General features: G+C 40.9%; 1 non-coding gene across 1 annotated transcript; it reads right to left on the reverse strand.

Annotated features, from left to right (window-relative positions):
• Positions 1-10,613: 10,613 nt before the first annotated feature.
• LOC147884947 (U4 spliceosomal RNA) lies at positions 10,614-10,757 on the reverse strand. Its single transcript, XR_015543600.1, has one exon. It is a non-coding gene; the product is annotated as a U4 spliceosomal RNA (small nuclear RNA).
• Between the last annotated feature and the right edge of the window lie 9,645 nt (positions 10,758-20,402).

Below are 20,402 nucleotides of genomic sequence, written 5' to 3' on the forward strand. Positions count from 1 at the left end.
AAGACCACTTATTGTATGATTAAGGTAGCTTTAATGTTAATTAATTTGTTTACGTACCTAATCCAACCTTTCCCAATCATATTTCACTATGCATTAATTTATTTATGTGCCCTCTACCCTCCATCGCTTGGTGTCATATTCTGATAATGTTTCATAGTCTTCAAATTCAACACTTGTTGTCAACCAGTAGATCCCTCTTGATTTGGTAGCTTGGATTTTTGTGACTTACTCTCCCTCACACGTACTTTGATCTCTCTTGATCTTGCAGCTCAAATTTTCATAGTCATGCTAATGTAGCCCTGCCTCATGCACACTTATTCCTCACCATTGGATACTCTAGATCTAATGCTCTGAAATTGTCTAGACAATCATTCCTACTCCTTAATGTCTATAAATCCAATGCCTCAGATGATCTTGCTCCAAGACAATCTTCAACGCTAGTCAATGGTCCCATTACAAAAATCTCCCCATTACAATAATATTATTCATTTTGAAGTCTCTGTCATCATAAAATCAATCTATCTTTTACTCTTTACATTATTTTCGACACATTTATGTCTCATTTGCAATGGTAGGATGTCGGCCTACATCCCCCTTTGTGTGAATGGAATGTCCATCCGAATGGAGATACTCAATTCACTCGGCCACCTATGTGCGAAACCTGCCTAAGGGTTATTTTGTCAACAAAATTGAATCATTCGATAAATCCCTTCATAAGCACATCAAAAACCATTTCACCCATTGGATAATTCACTTTTAGAAACATTACAATTTCATCCATTGGATAGTTGCTTCATAAGCATATCAACAACCAATTCATCCATTGAACAAATTGAGTTTTACAATTATTTATTTTAAAATCAATTAAAAACTACACACCATGCGTTCTCGTGTTAAGGTTACAAAAGAAGCCATTTGGATCTTAAGCTTGAAGTATGGACTTAAACCTTGTAACATATCAAAATTCTTACTAAGACCACTTATTGTATGATTAAGGTAGCTTTAATGTTAATTAATTTGTTTACGTACCTAATCCCAATCATATTTCACTATGCATTAATTTATTTATGTGCCCTCTACCCTCCATCGCTTGGTGTCATATTCTGATAATGTTTCATAGTCTTCAAATTCAACACTTGTTGTCAACCAGTAGATCCCTCTTGATTTGGTAGCTTGGATTTTTGTGACTTACTCTCCCTCACACGTACTTTGATCTCTCTTGATCTTGCAGCTCAAATTTTCAGTCATGCTAATGTAGCCCTGCCTCATGCACACTTATTCCTCACCATTGGATACTCTAGATCTAATGCTCTGAAATTGTCTAGACAATCATTCCTACTCCTTAATGTCTATAAATCCAATGCCTCAGATGATCTTGCTCCAAGACAATCTTCAACGCTAGTCAATGGTCCCATTACAAAAATCTCCCCATTACAATAATATTATTCATTTTGAAGTCTCTGTCATCATAAAATCAATCTATCTTTTACTCTTTACATTATTTTCGACACATTTATGTCTCATTTGCAATCGTAGGATGTTTCAATATGGTACATATTACAAATTTGAGAAGTTGGGATACGTATTTCACATTCAAAAGAAAAAATCAAATTCTCCAAGACTTCTTATTCATGGCATGCTTGACTTCAATTAATAGTTCTTGCAAAAAATTCTAGAGAAACCTAGGATAAAGTGATAATACATGAAATAACTATTTTGGCAATCTATTTAAATTCATTTTTCTAGTAGCTTTGAATAGGATATTCTCTTCATTATTTTTAACATAAGATTGATACTCTCTTTAAAAGGTTCAAAATCAATATGTGCCCATGACTATTAGTAAGCCTCAATGTGGTACTTCTAAGCATTGAAAGAGGGACCAAGCTATTTGTTTATTAATTGCAACTATGCTTTTTGCATGCATCAATTTTCTTGTGGATCGACATGTAAATTGTTAAAATAGTGTTCTAAAAGATCCCCATGAGACGTCATATGCATCATATTACGTCCTTGCTATTGCTTTGTATTGCATTGTCAATCCATGCAACAAACTAAACCACACACTTTCTGTATTATTGCTATTATGTTAAAAGCGTGACATCGCTATATCTTGTGGGTTGCATCTATTTATCATAGTTGGCAAAGGGGGTGTGTGTGTGTGCGCGCGCACGCGCGCATGCATGCATGTATACATACATGCATGTGTGTGTGTGTGTGTGTGTGTGTGTGTGTGTGTGTGTGTGTGTGCATGTGCGTGTGCGTGTGCGTGTGCATGTGTGCATGTGTGTGTGTGCACACGTGTGCATTGCATTCCCACCATCTACCTATCACTACTAACTATCTATCAATGTCAACTCTAACATAATATGTTCAAGGTTATTCATAAGTTAAGTTAAAGTGCCATAAAAAGACATCACCTTGTTTGCAAGGAGCAAGTAATGAAGTATCCATGGAGTAAACAAATGATTTTCTGATCATTATCTAGGCTCAATAGATCCATTCCCAGAATAAAGTGTAAGTACCATGTTATCTATATATCCAAAGTACATCAAACATTATAAAAAAGTATGACACAAGTCAATTCATAATAAGATATTCATTCTGTCTTCCAGATAGAACTTGGCAAGACCATATTAGGCTCTGAAATATTGACTGCCCATCAACATTTGCTTTCAATTTTATGCATTACAGCAATCTACAGTAGTGGCTCAACCTCTAGCTTCATTATCTTCATTATGACTGACCCGCACCCCACGTGACAGCAGAGTGTCATTCTCTAAAGGAACTCTTGACCTCATGCATGTATCTAGGCCGACAACGCTGAGTTTCCTAGCAACATTATAAACACAATAACTCATCAACTAAAGTATCGTGTGATGAAACCCTTCGCAGGCGGTGCTGGTTCAACCATTTTTGTATTCTTAACATATCAACAGCCATTAAGGCCATTCGCTACTTGTTCCCTCTGGTGGAGCAATACCTTCGAGGGCACCAAGTCATTCTTTAACTATGATACTGTAGTCATTCGAGCCCAGTCATTCCATAAAACAAGCGTAACCATGTCTATTCTACTGGCCGAACATGGTGTGCTTCGCCGTGGGCCAAAGCATCATGAGTGGGAGAAAATAGTATGCAGTAACATATCCACCCCCCTTTCATAGAATGGTTATAAACATGCTTGGGTCCAAAGCATAGCTAAAAACAACCTCTGACAAAATATATGGATCCACAAACAACACTATCTCAAGTTTAGCTCCTAGTACTGCATTAGCTCAAATGCCCTATATCAATTTAGAGAATCGTGATTTTCAAGATGTGGTTGCTTTGCTTTAAGCAAGGAAAGGAGAACAGAGTCTAGTCTACTAGGTGGATAGTTGGCATATAGCATGAAGAATAATGAAGGGAAGTTGAAGGGCAAAGAAAAGCCAAATAAACTAAAATGTGAGTATTGTGGTAAATACAAGAACTGAGAGAACTATTGCTACAAAGAGTAGCATGACATGTAATTCAAAGGACAAGCACACATGGTTGAAGAATCAATGCCTGCTGATGCATTTGTGAGACTGGCCCTTTGTGTAACCATGATTCTTTCACTTTAAATGCCTTAACTCTTTGCAAGTGGATCATCGACATAGTGTAGGTGTTTCAAAGATGTTATCAAAGATGGTATCAAAGACAAGTTGTAGGATATGGAAAACAAGTCCAACTCTACAAAGCTTGACATGTTCAATGGAGCAAATTTTCTAGTATGGTAGCTTTGTTTGCATCTATACCTCATGGAGAACGGTTTATGCCAGTTTCTTCTGGATCTAAGAATTCAAGGTACTCTTCGCGAGATTGGAACCCATGCAATGCATGTATGAATTCCAAAGACAAACATGTTTCTAGAAAATTCACTGCTTGTTCATCATTATTTTGCAAAGATGCTATAAATTTTTGACCTGCTGCAACACAAAGCTCCTCAGATGTCAAACTTTTTTGTAGTAGAAACATTATTGTGTCAAACAATTGTCACCTACTATATCTTCATAATTACTTACAAGGAATAGGCCCTGTAATGTGTCAAACAACTATCACCTACCATATATTCATAATTGCCTATAAGGTATAGGCCTTGCTTTTGCATCACATGAGTGCGAAGTGTTGGGGGTGCAAATGGTGCTCTAGTCACCTAAAGACTGACTCTCTATGGAAGGGACTCTTAGTGGACCACCTATTATCACCTAGATCCAAGGAATATGAGTGGAATCAATCTTGCGAGGACTTAGTGTACCTAGCATCTCTCCAAGCCGCATATTTGCTAAGTGCGCCAGCAAAGAGGGCAGAGAGTTGTGCCTTGGTTGGAGTTATGAATGGATGCTAATTTCAGCTCATCCTTGTCGAGTTGCATGGGTTGGGAACCAACATCTATCAAAAGCAGTATGGCTTGAAGGTCATGATAAACTTAAGGGAGTGCTTGGGATTCCATGGCACTTGTGGAAATGTTGGTGCTTGTGGTTAGTACCTCCCCCATAAGGATGTTGGTGGTTTCTTGTGGTGCTTCTCCCTTCTTAGGAGCAGGTTCTTGTGTATCCATCGTGATAGCCATTGATGTGGGAGTAGAAGTAGAGGCCAGACTTAATGACTTTTTCTTGGGCACCCATCGGGAGTAGCATTGAGCTTTCAGTAACCACTTAGGAATCCATCCAGAAGCGGTCTCATTGGTGAACCTTGTCTGAGGCCCCCCTCACAGGGAAGGGCCCCCTATTGATGTGGAGTCTTGACAGGATCTGGTAGTGGTTAGCAAGAGGACTCATTCAGGCTCGCCCTCAATGTAGGAAGGAGTTTGAGCGCTAGCCTCTTATTTGGCACCCAGAGATTCATGAGTAGGATGGTCTCATGCCAATTCAATAGACTCACATAGGCTAGGCACAGTGGGCTAGTGGCCTATTGTGATCAGCCTAGATATCTTGTGTGAGACTACCAGAAGAAGAAAGCGGATCAAAAAAAGGGCAACTAGCCCAAATCAAAAGACTCTATTGGTGATCTAGCTCAGTTGGTATAAAGAAAGGGGAGTTCTTCTTGATGGTTATATGCAATAGCCCAAAGAGAAAATTCATTGATCCGGGATCAAATGGGGATGCTGTGGTCTTTGATGTTCACCCTGGGTGCAGGCTGTTTAGATCTACAATGATATTCTTATGCATATTGCATTTCAACCTTTTAGGGTTGTTGGTCATGTGGAGCATATTTTTTGGGAGTTAGGATGGTACTTAGACCCTACCCCACGTCACATTCCCTTGGAATCATGGAGAAGTTGACTTTATGGAGGTGTGCCAAAAAGTATCTATAGAGGGAATGGGAATGGATTGATGTAGGGCACCGAGAGAAGAGCCTCCCCTTCGTAGAAATTCTTTTGGAAGAGTCTCTAGAAATCTCTCAAGAATAGAAAAATCACTCTTTTCTTTTGGCTCTCTATTCATGGAGAGATCGTAGTGAACCAGTGGGGGTCAAGGTTTAGGGCAGATTCCACTTGTTCTCATTGCCGCTCTGTTGATGAGTCTATTCAACATTGCCTATGGGACTACAAACAAGCAAGGATCATTTGGAAGGGGATCGCTATACTTTTGAGCATCTTTATGCGTTCTCCTTTCCTCATGACCTGGGGCTCATTACCCATTCAAGTCATGAACATGCTGGAGTCTTCAAGATACCTAGGCATTATCAAGTAGGCACGGATTGGATCTTGTCAGTTACCAAAACTTGTTCCATTTCAAGCTGCATCCGCAACCTCAATCCACAAAATTGGTACACGAGGATTCTTGTGGCCACCAACAGGCTTCCGTCTAAAGCTCTAGAATTGCTTTAGAATGAAGTTCTTGTCGAGATTCACTCAAGTTCTACTCCTAAATCAATTAAGGTAACCTATAATCCCTCCTATTCTCTTGGCTTCCCGATCTCTAACACTAAAAGACCCACATTTTCGCCATCTCTCACTCTTGCCTTGAGAATTCCCACTCTATCTATTTGGAAGACTTTCACCTTCCACCTAGACAAAGACCATGACTTAGTATGCAATTGAAATCAACATCAACATACCCTGGTCCATCGTTTTGCTTGCCATCACAGCAAGCCATCCACCTTATCGAAGTACCCACCCAAACAACTTCCTGTTAATTCTCTGGATCCTCATATCCATCTATGTTTTTTATTCCCTCACATTTCATTTGAAGCTGACCTTCTACATCCTTGTTTTCAACATGATATGAGCAACATTTGTTGTCCTCCACCTCACAAAAGAATCTAGATCCTTTGACCGCTACTCCTTTAAGGCGGACATATTCACAGTCACACTTGGGTCAATGAATTCTTTTTCCCCCCCCCCCCAAAACGAGACCTCTATTAAGTATGAATAAAACTATAAGACCAAAGCTCAAGGGAGAAGTTCATCATGCAAAGCACGAGAGGACCAAATAAATTCAAGCCTGTAGTAAAAGAGCTAGGAAATAACCAAGGTTGTGCCATGTCAACCCGGTGGGGGCTTCCAAGAAGAAAGGGGGCCCGCTCCATTCCCTCAAGAAAACCTTCCTCCAAGTAGAGGCTAGTTGTGAAGGCTCCTGCATGGACCCCAATATCCAAATATGCCATTCTACTATGCTCACCAAAATCTCCCATGAAGTATCCTCAGATGCATGCGCAGGTTTGTACCGAGAACCCGAAACATTGTCTATAAAACATGACTCAACTAAATGCAATCGAATCAAAAGAGCCCAAGTCGCTCATAAGACCCCTGAGGCTCTGAAAGAGAGAGCCATGCTACTACCACGGGTATTTGGTGCAATGATGGTATCAATGTTCCAAACTGGTTTTGATTGTTCCTGTACAATACACAGCAAAACCTAGAGGTACTAGGGGTGCAGGTTCTTGGACCAAATGATAACATTGTCGGCTTGTTCCTGTGAGACTTTGATTGGGACTTGACGGAGCTTCTCTTCGACAGAGTCGGTATTAGACCGTAGTGGGTCATTGAGAGGGGGCCTTGGACTCTAGGGTTGATGCCCCACATGTGTTGCCATATTAGCACATGTGAAACGTTGGCACGTCGGCACAAGACTGGAACATGAAGAGGGAGAAAGAGGAGCTGCCATGTGGGCGGGAAACGAGCTGCAACATGGGTAGAATGCACACATCCCTCTTATGTTTCTTTTAGGGAAGCCATGTGACCTACCTAGGCCAGCACACAGGCTTGGCAATAGCACCTGGTATAGGGCAGGCACTGGGGCTGGTATGCACCCAGCCATAAGCCCTAGTAGGGGGCAGATGGGCTGGGAAAGAACGAGCAGAATGGCGCCCACTGGAAGGCCTATTTTTAGGCAAAGGCAGAGAGTCTGACTGGTCAGCAGTCAGTCAGGTGGGCCTCCTCATTGGTACCAGAGCCACTATCTTGGCCTTCTCCCAGCTCCTTCATCTGCTCCTTGCTTGCCCCTGTTTCTTTCTACATTCTGCTCTCTCCTTTCCCTATATTTTCCAAGTTCCTCCTCTCATTCTTCTCATCCTCCATTGCTCCCTCTTTCTCTGCCCCATAGCTTCTCATTCTCCCTTGGCATCTTTTCTCTTTCTCCTCCCTCCCCCCTCTACTCTATCCTTTCTCTTGCGCCTCCCCCCACTCCTATATTCTTCCTCTATCCTCTTCTGCTTCCTCTGTCTACTTATTCTCCCTCCTTCCTTGCGTACGTTTATTCCCATAATCTCCCTTCTCACACCTTCGTTCCCTCACAATTATCACCCCCCCCTGTGTTCCCACTCACCATATCCGCCAGGCAGCCTCAACACATTTTCCCATCCCTTCACAATTCACGCCGCCTCTACCACCTCCTTCCAACCATGCCTCACCACGCTCCATTGCCACTCTCACACAACGCTTCACAGCCACTCACACCTTATCCAATCTTTGGGCACCTTACCACCCCCTCAGCCTCACCTGAGCTAACTCTTCCCAAACGAGCTCTCACCCGCTTGGCTGTCCCACCTGCTCAGCCTTCCCTCACTCCTCCTGTAATTCATTTTCCCCCATCCTCCTCACCAATTTTTCGCTTCATCCTATCAGACCTCAGCAATCACGAGGTCGTCAAAGTCAAACGAAGGGGGTCCATTAATGTAGTGCCTGCATCCGCTCTTAGACGATATGCAAGCCCGAAACCCACTCCCTGGTTCAGGGTCAAGGGACGGGGCTAGGTTTATCCAAGGTCAAGCTAACACGTCAGTTAAAAAGAGTAAGCTGATCAAGGGTTAATCTGACCCAAGTTTTTAAAGAAGAAGAAGAAGAGCAGCAGCAGCCAGAAGCAATCACCTAGCAGACGACGACAACTTACAAATGCCCACAACTCAATCTGAGCATTTCAACAGGCAACCATCGATTTGCAAGGATGGACTGTCAATGATGGATGCTATAGCACTAGATATTTAATTTCTGAACATAATGGAGATGCAAGCAAATGGGGTGCTTCTTTAGAAAGGATAGCTGGCTGCAGATTACCTCGATCTTCTTGGGATCTATTGAGATGCAATTCGAAGAGATGATGTCTCCCAAATACTCCAGTTTGGTGCACAAGAACCCACTCTTTTCGACATTGATGTCAAGCTAGCTTGCAAAGAGCAAGAAATACCTATTGGAGATGCTTTTTATGTTGAACCAAGGATCGGCTGATTTGGGTCGATGATGACAAAATTAGGCTGTAAAATGTCGTTCTAAAGGTCATGAATGTGGCTGAGCATTGTTTAATCCAAAAGGCATGACTTTCGTGCAATTTATGACTCCACAATAATAAATATGCCTCCTTAAAATCGAACACCAAGCTAGCACGTACACATTATGAACATCAGGTAGAGTTGGGAAAGTAGCATATAATTGGAGCTACAGCCCATTTCAAAAATTCATGACATGTTTCATGTCTCTCTCCTAATACTGCCTCTGGGTGAAAATGTGGAAGTCTTTTCTAAGCTACCAGACCACAATCATCATGGGCTTCAAAAGTCATGTCCTTCGTAACAAGGTCTACATATAGTATCTCATTAAATAGAAGGGCCTGCCTGAAGATGAGAAATCATGGCAGCATCCTGCAGGTGCACCCAGATTGATAAGAAGCATTTGTTGCTTTGGACATTCCTTAATGGAAAGCCAGCATAAATTATTTGAGGAAGGGGACAATTATGCTAACTTAGTAAAGTTAGCAATAGGAGAGGGCTAAATAGAAGACTAAAGAGGAGGTCTATAAAAGACTCAATGCCACTCCATTGTACTCAGAGTTGATGTAACACCTCAATTCCCTAATCTACTCCAGCTCACTGCTGCTCTCCTTTCAGCCTCAACGTCCCTCTCTCTCTCTCCCCCCCACTTAACCTTTCATTATCATATCCTCCTTTTCCCCCTTCCAGAGTCCAGACAAAGTTACGTCGACCTGCGCATGCCTTGAGTCCATTTGTGGCTCTAACTCTACTTTCAAACAAATGCTTTCAAGCTCAATCTTAGCAGTACACGCAAAATCCCTCATATTTAAGTCCCCGCACATTGCAGCTGGAGCATTCTGACCTGAATGTGGCGTGGAATTGATTCTAGAGGCTACATGTGTAGCTCTAAGAGAAACAAGCAATCTCAAAGTGACACTCGGTTTTGATCTTTATGATGCTATGTTGATGATTCAATGTTACATTGACTGGTGCATGCCTTGAGTCATTCTGTGGCTCTCAACCTCAAAGTTAAAGCATATGCTTTCAAGCTAATCTTAGCATGTGCACGCATAATCCCTCATATTTTAGTTACCACGCATTGCATTCTGGGCTGAATGAGGTGTGGAATGCATTCTAGAGGCTACCTGTGGAGCTCTAAGAGTAACAAACATAATGGGTTTTGGATCTCTGATTGAGGGTAAGTTTATGGCCTCTAGATGGTTGAATGAGGCGTGCAATGGATTCTAGAGGCTACATGTCGTGCAGCTCTATGAGAAAGAAACCTATGGGTTTTTGGATCTCTAGTTAGAGGGTAATTCTATGGCCTCTAAATGGCTTACAATATACATGGAAGGATGTCGTATTAAGGGGACTATGTAAGGGGGAATGGAGCATGAGAAGGTCCATTCTGCTGGCGGCTGCGCTTCAGATTCTAGCTATCCAACGGGCTGCCATGATAGAGCAACGAAGTGTGGCTGGCAATATATGGCCTGAAATAGTGTAAATTATCGTAATTGGGCTCAATGTGAAATAGACTCAGGGCATCACTTAAGTTGAATTCGGTCCTCAAGCCAAATAACAGTTATCTTTGCCCTCCTTGGCCTTAAATATCCTGTGCTAAAACAGCGCGACTCATGTCGGCCGGGTGCTTTGGTTGAGAAGCACTATTTGATCGGGACGCTGAAGAGGGTCTCTGACTTGCAGAAGAGAACGTGCAAGTATTTGGTAAAAGAGCTTCCAAATAAGGTGAAACAGAATAAAAAGCCAACAATATCATATGCCAAACAGATCTCACAGAGCAACATGAAGACCCGATTACCTGAAGATGATGTTAAAATAAGCCACAACGGTAATCCTACGATAGATGACGATCAGGAACAATCCTCCTTGGGGTTTTGAATTGTGAGGTCCGAGCCTTGGGCGGACCTTCCAGAAATTCTCTACGTCCCCGTGAGGGGCGCGTAGAGGGGGGTTGGAAATAGTTTTCAACCAGCAATTGACGCGTCTCGGAATAACCTCACTAACTGCGTCATTGCCCCAAGCGCAAAGATAATCTCAGAGATGCAGCGGACGTGATCTATATAGTTCTTTCTCGTTGCAAATTTAGCCATTTCATTTACGGGACTTCACGTTCATCCCTCCACGTGCCACATCGAGATTGCTCTCACAATTGCTTTTTGGCTTCCATACTAGGTCAATTTAAATTCATAATTAGATAAGGAAAAATAAATAAACTAGGTGAAATACGTCACTAGGCCTCCTAGGTGCAGGTGCTTGAATGGTGATAAAATGTCGGATGATTGCACCAGCGTGCCTCGGATGATTGCCCGTCCATCCATGCTGGTCCAGATGTGGTCTAATGTGGATCCATAAATTCTAGTCAGCTCGTTGATCAATTGCGTGCATGAGATTTGCTTGAGAGCAGGGACGACAAGAGCAATAGCTTGCGCTGGTCGCGGCTACTAGTCGGCATTGAAGTTGCCGATGATGATAATTACTTTAATGAAATTTGGTTTGGTGATGTCGAAGCTTAGGATGAGTTCATGCAAGGCTGTTGTAAAGCTTATGGTGCTTGACTTGGGCGATTTATATGCAGCCAGAATTTGTATTTTGTCATGTGTTTCATTCTTTAAAGCTGCACTGATTAGCTCCTTGCCATTTTTTGCTACACATGTGCTCAACAGAAGATGCTACATTCCCTTATACAAGAGAGAGAGAGAGAGAGAGAGAGAGAGAGAGAGAGAGAGAGTCAGCAATGGTCACAACATCATAGCTCATGTAAGCCATGCAATGCAGTTGGAGTTGTCGTTTTCTTCTTTGTTTCTTGTAGATAGAGAATGTCGATGGCCATGAGGTTGTTGTCTGCTTCTATGTCTTCACGATGTGTGTTGAAGGAGATAGTGTTTATGGATTCGATGATGATGTGGGAGTTATTGTGTGATAGGACATTCTTTTGGAGACACCCCCATCTTGCTGATGTTTACAGTTGTCACATCTTTGCAACAATGCTTTTGTTAACCTTGATGTCGATCTTCTCCAATGGAGCACAAAACAATTTGAGAGGGAGTTGTGTATGCCAAGCCATGTGTACAGATCTTCATTGGGTCGAATGCGACACTCAACGTTGACTGGAATCGCATGTAGGATGGGCATATAGGAATTGCATCTAGCATGTGCATATAAGTAGGATTTGTGAGATAGATTCTTGAGAGATTATTCCTAGGCACATGTAAGTACAAGTGGAGGTTCGCCACCACTCTGCACACACAGTTGACATAGTTCACTAAGTCCTTGCTAACATGATGTTGACAAGAGTAGCCAACCTCTAGGAAAGATGACTACTGTTGGTTTAGGTTCGCCACCACTCTGCACACACAGTTGACATAGTTCACTAAGTCCTTGCTAACATGATGTTGACAAGAGTAGCCAACCTCTAGGAAAGATGACTACTATTGGTTTAGGTAGTTACATATCAGCCACTATAGATGAGTCTATTGAATGGCTGCATTCCCATGCATCAGTTATTTTTTTTCCTAGGTTCTCATCCTTCAACTGTTGTCCTTGAAGCTTGGGTGAGGAATAACTAGGTTAGAAAGGGTCTCCCTATGACAAATGCTACATTCCTTAGTAAGGGATATCATGTTTTCCTTTTTGAGAGAGCATACATGGCTACGAGTGCATTACATCCAAGCCTATGGACAATTAGGAACCACCTTGTGCTCTACAAAATCCATCCTTGACCAGCAAAGGTCTACAAAAATGCGTATTTGGGTGGAGTTTCTACACTTGGCTCTTTCTCTGTGTAATCAAGCAATAGCACTTTGTAGTGGCCTAGGGGAAGTTGTAGGAGTCGAGAAGGAACAATTCATAAACACAAGGGGAAATTTGTGTTTGACTAGATGTGGTTGAGGATCTATGACAAATCTACCTAGCACTTTAGTTATCCTCAACAAGAGGGGGGATGTTTTTAAGGAACAACAATTGATTTACATGAACCTCCCTAGAACATGTTTTTTGTGTGGGTTATCTAACCACAAAGTAAAAAACAATCCCAAAAAAAAGACAATAGGTACGCCCATCATGGCAGCCTCGTCTCCTCCATTGGTCCCAAGAGACAAGTGGGTCTGAAAACCTAACCAACCTCAGGTTTGCCCATACCCTAATCAATACAAAAAATTTTATGAATATTTGGTAGACCAAGAGATAGATTTATGGATCCATGAACATCAAGATGAATTTGATGTCATAGAGGTCAAACCTAGGTGGTCCAAGGATTTTGAAATAATATAGTGTGGATGCAATGGTTACTGAAAGAAATGAGGACAATGAATCTAAGGAAGAGCTCCCAAATCCTTTGGCAAGAGAGAAAGATTATGCTATTCAACATAAGGTGTTTAGCTATTATGCAAAGCAAGAGTAGGATATCCCAGGTAAAAGAGCTATCCTCATAAGTGAGAAGCCCAAACCCTAGGGCAAAAGAAGGGGAAAAAGAAGAATGGTACATAAATCAATATCTTTTATCACACAATGTGTGTGGCCTTATAAGACCCTTCAGAGGGAAGTTTCTTCCCAGCTAGCTAAGCACGCTAAATCAGTCTATCCTACCTTTCTAGCAATCCAAAAGTCCATGGTCACAATTCATACTTTAAAATCTAGACTAAAGTCCATAGACAAAGGGAGACTATGATTCTATACTAAGCATGAAGAGCTCAGGGGTGGTGGTACTTCCATAAGAATGATTTCACGATTTATGGAGGGTATAATTAGAGAGATGAGAGATAGAAATAAAAGGTGGATTGCTTTATAGTGTGTCATGAAAGGTCTACACCACACAGTTCTTCTAGTTTATGCCCCTACTAGTATGCAATGCACAACAAATACTTGGGATCCTTTGACAATGATAAATGGAAGTACCTTTGTACTATGAGATTTTAATATGGTTGAGGATAAAAAAGATAGATGGCTAGGTAAGGGAACAATGATGAGCGGGACTAAATTACATGCATGAGAAAAGCTTAAGGACACACTTAGATTGATTGAGTCAAGAAGACATGGTATTTTCACTTGGATAATAGATAAGTAAAAGATCACAAAAGTAAGGCAAGATTAGCTAGGCTTACGTCTATGAAGTTATTCTAAGTAGATCTAGTAGGATCACATCTCAAATTTCTTCTTCCCTCACATTGTTAGACCATAAACCCCTCTATGTGGTCCATGACTTTGGTTGGGAACAAAGAGTGCCCTCTTGGTTAAAGCAGACCCTAGCTTATTTTGGCTAAGTGTTCAAGAGAAAAAATTTGAGGTTTTGATAGCAACCTTTGCAACTCCTAGACTTGCTTCTATTTGCTGGTAGTCAATAGTAGAAGCACTCACATGCTACTAAAAAACACCAAAAGAGATAGGGCTAAAATCAGAGCAAAAAGAATAGAGCATATTGTAGCCACTATTGAAAGCTTGGAAAATTCAGCAAAACAAGGTGACACTAGGGCACATGAGGAACTTACCTTGGCAAAAAGAAAGTTCATAAGGCAATATCAAATCAAGATAAATGGTTCTAAGCTTTTAATCATCTTTAGGGTAGGGAAAAAAGACAGGCCCACCAATGAAACCTTCAAATCTATCAAAAGAAAGAGAGTCAATGAGGAAGCCCCCATTCTAATCAGGAGTGATAACTATCAAGCTACCACATTTGAGGAAAACTTATAGATAATACACTAGCACTTTTACGCTCTTCTCTCCGTAGTTGTCAAAGCCAATGATAAGGTTAAACGTCAAGAGTGAGGGAGATAATTGCATAAAATTTTGACAGTTTTTTTCTTAAAACCCCCCTTACTCTTAAGGAAATCAAGGAGGACGTTGAGGTCATGGGCAAATCGAAAAACCCCTAGGGAGGACATTTTAAATGCTTAGAGAGCTTTATAAATTCTTTTAAGATATAATTCGTCCTTATCTTCTATTAGTATAGTAGGAAAGAAAGCTTACAACAATAGCAACTCCCTAGCTAGATTAAGAAAGACTTATTCATCTCATTCTAAAAGAGGGAAGAACTTTAATTTGAACTGTAGTTATAAGATTTTCTCCAAACCCCTTGCTCCAAGGATCCTAAAAAAGGATAGACACCTAGGCCTCTAGGACTAGAAATGCTTTATCAAAGAGAGACACTTATTTGAAGCAATCGTAAACCTGTGAGAATGGAAGAGACATACATTGAGATATGTGTTTCCCAAAGGTGGAATTCGATAAGGCCTATGATAGATTAAATATTCAAGCACTCTAGGACATGGGGCTAGGACCCATTTTTGTATCCTACATCAAGATCTTGTTGGGGAGTGGGAGAGTAGAAGTGCATCATGGAAAGAGGGAGTGGGAACCTTGTACTACATAATCACCTGTGTCATGGTCCAAACACCTCATAGCACTAAGTGTGCTTCACAAAATCACACACACATGATCATATGACTACTACTAGAGTAGCCCTTGATCACACAATTCCCAACATACCCCCCCTCAAGGATTTGCCTCATGCTATATCATCTAGTCACATAGTTTCACAGGCCATCTCATGGTGGTCAACGATAAATCTATGGCTAGGATCTCATGCTAGCAAAGGTGCCCAAGGGGCAAGATTTACAAAATGGGATATACCCCCCCAAATGGTTATCTCCCCAAAGCGATATACCCCCCCAAATGGTTATCTCCCTTGCATATACAAGGATTAATCTTAGGCCTTTGTGTGGATCTAATTTCTCATGTCTGCAAGAGGTACCATGGAGGAAAAGACATATCACATGGCCTACATCATATGCTGACCATAAGTGATTTACAAAGACTATAAGGACAAAAACACAACATTCTTTTTGGAGTACTAGTCCAAGTAGAGAACCTCAAAATTGACTACATGACTAAGTGATGACAAAAGCTCAAAGATATTGAGCCTTAAAAGATACAATTTTTATTTTCTTCAACTACAAAATTTGTTACTTCATTTGTTGATGGAGTTCTTTATTTAACCAGATTGGCCTTGCCTTTCTTCTTTTCAATGCAAAACTTCTTAGAGTGATTGTTTTTGCCACAATAAGTGCAAGGATTGATCTTATAGCAATCTTTTTCCAGATGATTAGTCTTTCCACAATGCTTGCATGCTTTGTACTTGCTTTTTGAAAACTTCACTGTAAGTGCTTGAGTTTGATCTTCGACCTTCCTTGAAGTCTTCTTTCTCTCTTCTTCTTGTAGAGCACTGATGATGCCCTCTAATGTTGGTTGGGGAAGATTCTTCAAAGTAGTCACAACATAGTCAAAATCCTGAGGCACACTCTTCAAGAGCACAGCCATTGCATCATCTTCAATGACTGGAGAGTTGATTGAGGCCAATTGTGTCATAAGACTCCTCATAGTGTTAACATGAGCTGCAATAGTGTCTCCATCCATCTTAAGTTCAAAGAACTTGATTTTTAAATTCAACTTAGAAGTATGAGAGCTATCACCAAATAACACATCTAACTTATGCCAAGTCTCAAAAGGAGATTCCAAATATGAAATATGATGCACATAATCATATCCCAAACCTAATGCAATAATTGCATAAGATTTCTCTAGCCTTTTAGCATCTAATGGTGTAGTTGAAGTAGATTCACTTGCCTTCCCTTTACCTTTGGTTGTGGTGGATTCTCCTTCTTGTGAGATGATTGATTCCCTAGCATGACTAAATCTCACAAATTCTCCTTCATAGGCAAAAATTTGATTTTCATTTGCCAAGTATGGAAGCCTTGGCCATTGAATTTGTCTATCTTAAAGGTGGCCATGAGAGGGTCTTACCTTTATGTTTAGGCAGTGTTTGCTCTCTTACAAATGGCTATGAGTCTCAACCATAGCATATTGCAAGCCATAAAATCAGAAAATTTTAATCTTTTTGCATCAAAATAATAATATGGTTTATATGACTTTTCCTTCACAAGTTTTGTTACCTTCCTATTGACATATCTAGGTGCTTGTTTCTTCTTCTTTGCTTTCACATATGAAGCATTGTAAGAAGAAAAAGAGCTAAGCATTTTGAAAAACTTGACTAAATGAAAGTGTTACTAACAGTAAATCATCCTCAACACCCACATGAACTGAGTTTTATCATCAAATGCCAAAGTGACTTGTAGAATACTAGATCAACTTGGAGGGTAGAATGCACACAACCAGAAGGGGATTTCTATGCAAAAGTGAAGCTTGTATACCAAAGGAAATCCAGCAGAGAGCATTGGTGAAATTGTGTCTGGAAGAAGTGCGCCATTTCAGACTGCTCTTTTGCTTGTTTCTCCATGCTTACTGTACCATTTCATCTCCAAATTGGACAGCAAGCTCCTTATAGCATTGCAATACTGTGGCTTGAAGCAATTAGCACAATTGCACTCTAGCACGGAGAATTTAATGAAAGTTTGCCAAACTGAGATAGTGTCTGACATGTGCAGCAAGCTCTGCAAATTTTGAAGAAAGAGGATGCAAAATGGGGAAGAAAGTGGAGGGTGGAGAAGAAGATGACAAGGTGGCATTTTGGAGCTAGAATGGGCTTAGATCAAGGTGGCTCTGATACCACATGTTGGGGAGTGGGAGAGTAGAAGTGCATCATGTAAAGAAATTCAGAGGCTACTTATTGGATGTCAGTTACACCTAGCCCCACGTTCTTATTTAAGCCTTGTGCAAAATTTCCACAACTTTGGAAATTATTTTATTACTTCCCCATAAAAAAGACATGTATCTGCTCATGAACTTGTTAAGATCTATTTTGGAGGGGGAGCAACACGACAAATAGAAAATGGATATGAGGTAAATGTAGTGATTCAATACCATCGTTCTTGTTGCTAGATTTTCTTGAAACCCTTCCCATCTATCTAGCTTCTTACTAAATATCTCCATGAAACAATCCCATCTAACCTTCATTGTCATCTCAAATCCCATAGGGATACCAAGAAGTCTAAAAATACCCCCTTTTTGTAGTCAAACTACTCTAGAATCATTAATCCCTTTCACCAAGAGTTGCATACCAGACTTTGCACGATTGATAACTGAACTTGAGTCTCTACAAAAATGTTGAGGCCCTCTATACATCTCTTGACATCTTGTTCATCATTTTGTGGAGTAAAGTTAGTGTCATCTGCAAACTATTGATTGACCAATTGCTTACCTGAGGGAAGTTCAATGCCTTTTAATCACCCATCCTGCACTTTTTCTTAAAGAAGAAACCCAAGGAATTAGTAGCCACAAAAAATAGAAGGGGAGCTAGAGTGTAGCCTTATCTAATGGACCTCCTTCTAAGAGGGAATGTCTAGGTTAGACATAGACTTTAGCTATGGCATTCATAAGGGTGATCTGTTGGGAATTGTGTGATCAAGGGCTTGCTCTAGTAGCAGTCATATGATCATGCGTCTATGTGTGTGTGTGTGTGTGTGTGTGTGTGTGTGAAGCACACTTAGTGCCACGAGGTCTGGAGGTCTGGACCATGACACAGGTGATGATGTAGTACAAGGTTCCCACTCTTGGTAGCCTGTTGGATTATTAAAGCCATACCCACTCTAGAGCTTGACAAGTCCTATTAAGGAGCTTGTTCCTCACACGTGTCCATCTTGTAAGGGCCTAGAACTTGAAAAACTACTTTATGTCTGCCTTCTGCAATCCTAAACCCTGTTGCATGAAAGACAATTCACTTTGGAGGTCACTAAGGATTGCTTTTCAATTTGGAGGTCACAAAGGATTGCTTTTGAGGCAATCATGCATCAAGTCATATCCTTAGGAAAGGGGGAATTTATGAGCCTAGATTCTATCTGGGTGTCTCTCATACACAAAAATCCCCTATTAGTGATGGGAATTATATCACAACCACCCTACTATTCAAAAAGAGACTACAATGTTGGGGCCGGTTGTGAGATAGAGAATTGTTTAGTGGGGAAACATGGCTAGAAATAAGGACAAAATTGAGATTACCAATCAAGAAGTTGAGATAGTCAAGCACAAAATGGATCTTTGGTCTAGAAACATTCAATGGAAAGGGGGCTCTTCCTTGGTCTATAAGAAAGAACTTACTTGGGTGGGATACCCCCATTCCTACCCCTTCAAATGACATTGAAGAAATCTTCAAAGTGTTGAACTCTACCTAGAGTTTGGTAGACAGAAGGTACCACTATTTAACTAGACTTGAAAGAATATGGTTAAGTCCATTCTAGAAAAAATGTATGCTCTCCTTTAGCTACTTCTTCATGAAGCAATTTGGATAACTGCTATAGGGGAAAGAATTGGAAAGGGAGATGGAAAATGTAAAATGTTGCCCATGAATAGAGAGGATATCTTTCATCTTTTTGTTGCTTTTCCCAATGCCAAAAGAGTTTGGAAGTTAATGCAACTACATTTAGGTGAGCCAATCAGTTGGAAGACATCTTTGCTTTGAAACTAGCACGTGTCAAACACGATGTGTGGATACATGTTCTTAAGGAGGCTCCCTTCTTTCACCATATGTCACCTTCAAAGTTGAAGGCCATAATAGGATTATCATTAAGTTTTTACCTTCACATCCCATCTTTGCTTGTCTAGCCTAGTGGTAAATGCCTTAACCTATATGGAAGGATCTTGAATTCAAGTCCACATAGTACACTTTAGGAGACCATTTTGCATGGTGTAAGATTTGGAACACATATTATGAAAAATCCTCTATGTGGAGGCTCCATTCCTCAAAACTCCATCAACAAAAGTTGATCTTCACCCAACGAAAACCAAAATTCGATTCTTCATGTATGTAAAGGAGGTGATCACTTAAAAGAGCATACTTGCCTTGTCTTTGGCATAAAAACGAATCAACATTCATAGGGGCACAACTTTTTTCATAGAACTTAGAATTTAGAGCTTTTAAAACCAATCTTGCTCTTCATTGTGCATTGCTCATTTGGCATTTTTGAGTAGCTTAGTGGGTACGAAAATCAGAAGAGCAAGTATTAGTGTGCTCGTGGATATAACTTGTGTAATCCAAGTGCTTGAGTCATCACCAAGATGACATCAGTGGTAGAATTTTTTGTGCCAGACGGTTTAGTATTTGATGGCAATAACTTCTACATCTAGACGTATTGGATAAATAATCTCTTTGTAGGGTGAAAGTATGGGCGCTTGTTGATAAGGAAGTGCCACACACCACACTCATCACTCACCTGCCCCTTAGGGAGGTGTGTATCTTTAAAATGTCAAAAGCCCCGCGAGTAGGGGAGGTACCATCCAGTACTCCTCGCTTTAGTAGTGGCCCCCCTTACTTGGCCTAAGCATTGGCTCTAAGAGTTCTCTATGTTCCACAAAGTTTTCGAAAAATTTTAAAACAAAAATTAGGTCATAGTTATGAGTCGATGACCGTAATAACGGAATTAACAAAGGCCATTTCCACCATGCATTAGTGCTAACAAGATTTTAGCCCTCCATAATACGGGCCCCCTTTCCCAGGTGGTCCATTAGGTTTTGGGGTAGGCGAACCAAGAAGAGAGAGAGAGAGAGAAGTTTTCAGGGGTAGGACTCGGGAGGTTGAAAAGTATGGGCGTTGTGTTGGCAACTTGCAAGTTTGAACGGTAAAAAAAAAGAGAAGGTTCGAGGGGGGTGAACTCTTATGAATACAAACACACACAAAAACAGCTGCTTCCCATTAAAACACCGCGTCCGCAGCAGCCTCTTCATTCTGTCCA

The sequence above is a fragment of the Dipteris shenzhenensis genome, chromosome 26 (assembly GCF_047967505.1).
Source record: "Dipteris shenzhenensis isolate YYH24624 ecotype China chromosome 26, Dip_SZ_1.0, whole genome shotgun sequence".
Taxonomy (NCBI): domain Eukaryota; kingdom Viridiplantae; phylum Streptophyta; class Polypodiopsida; order Gleicheniales; family Dipteridaceae; genus Dipteris; species Dipteris shenzhenensis.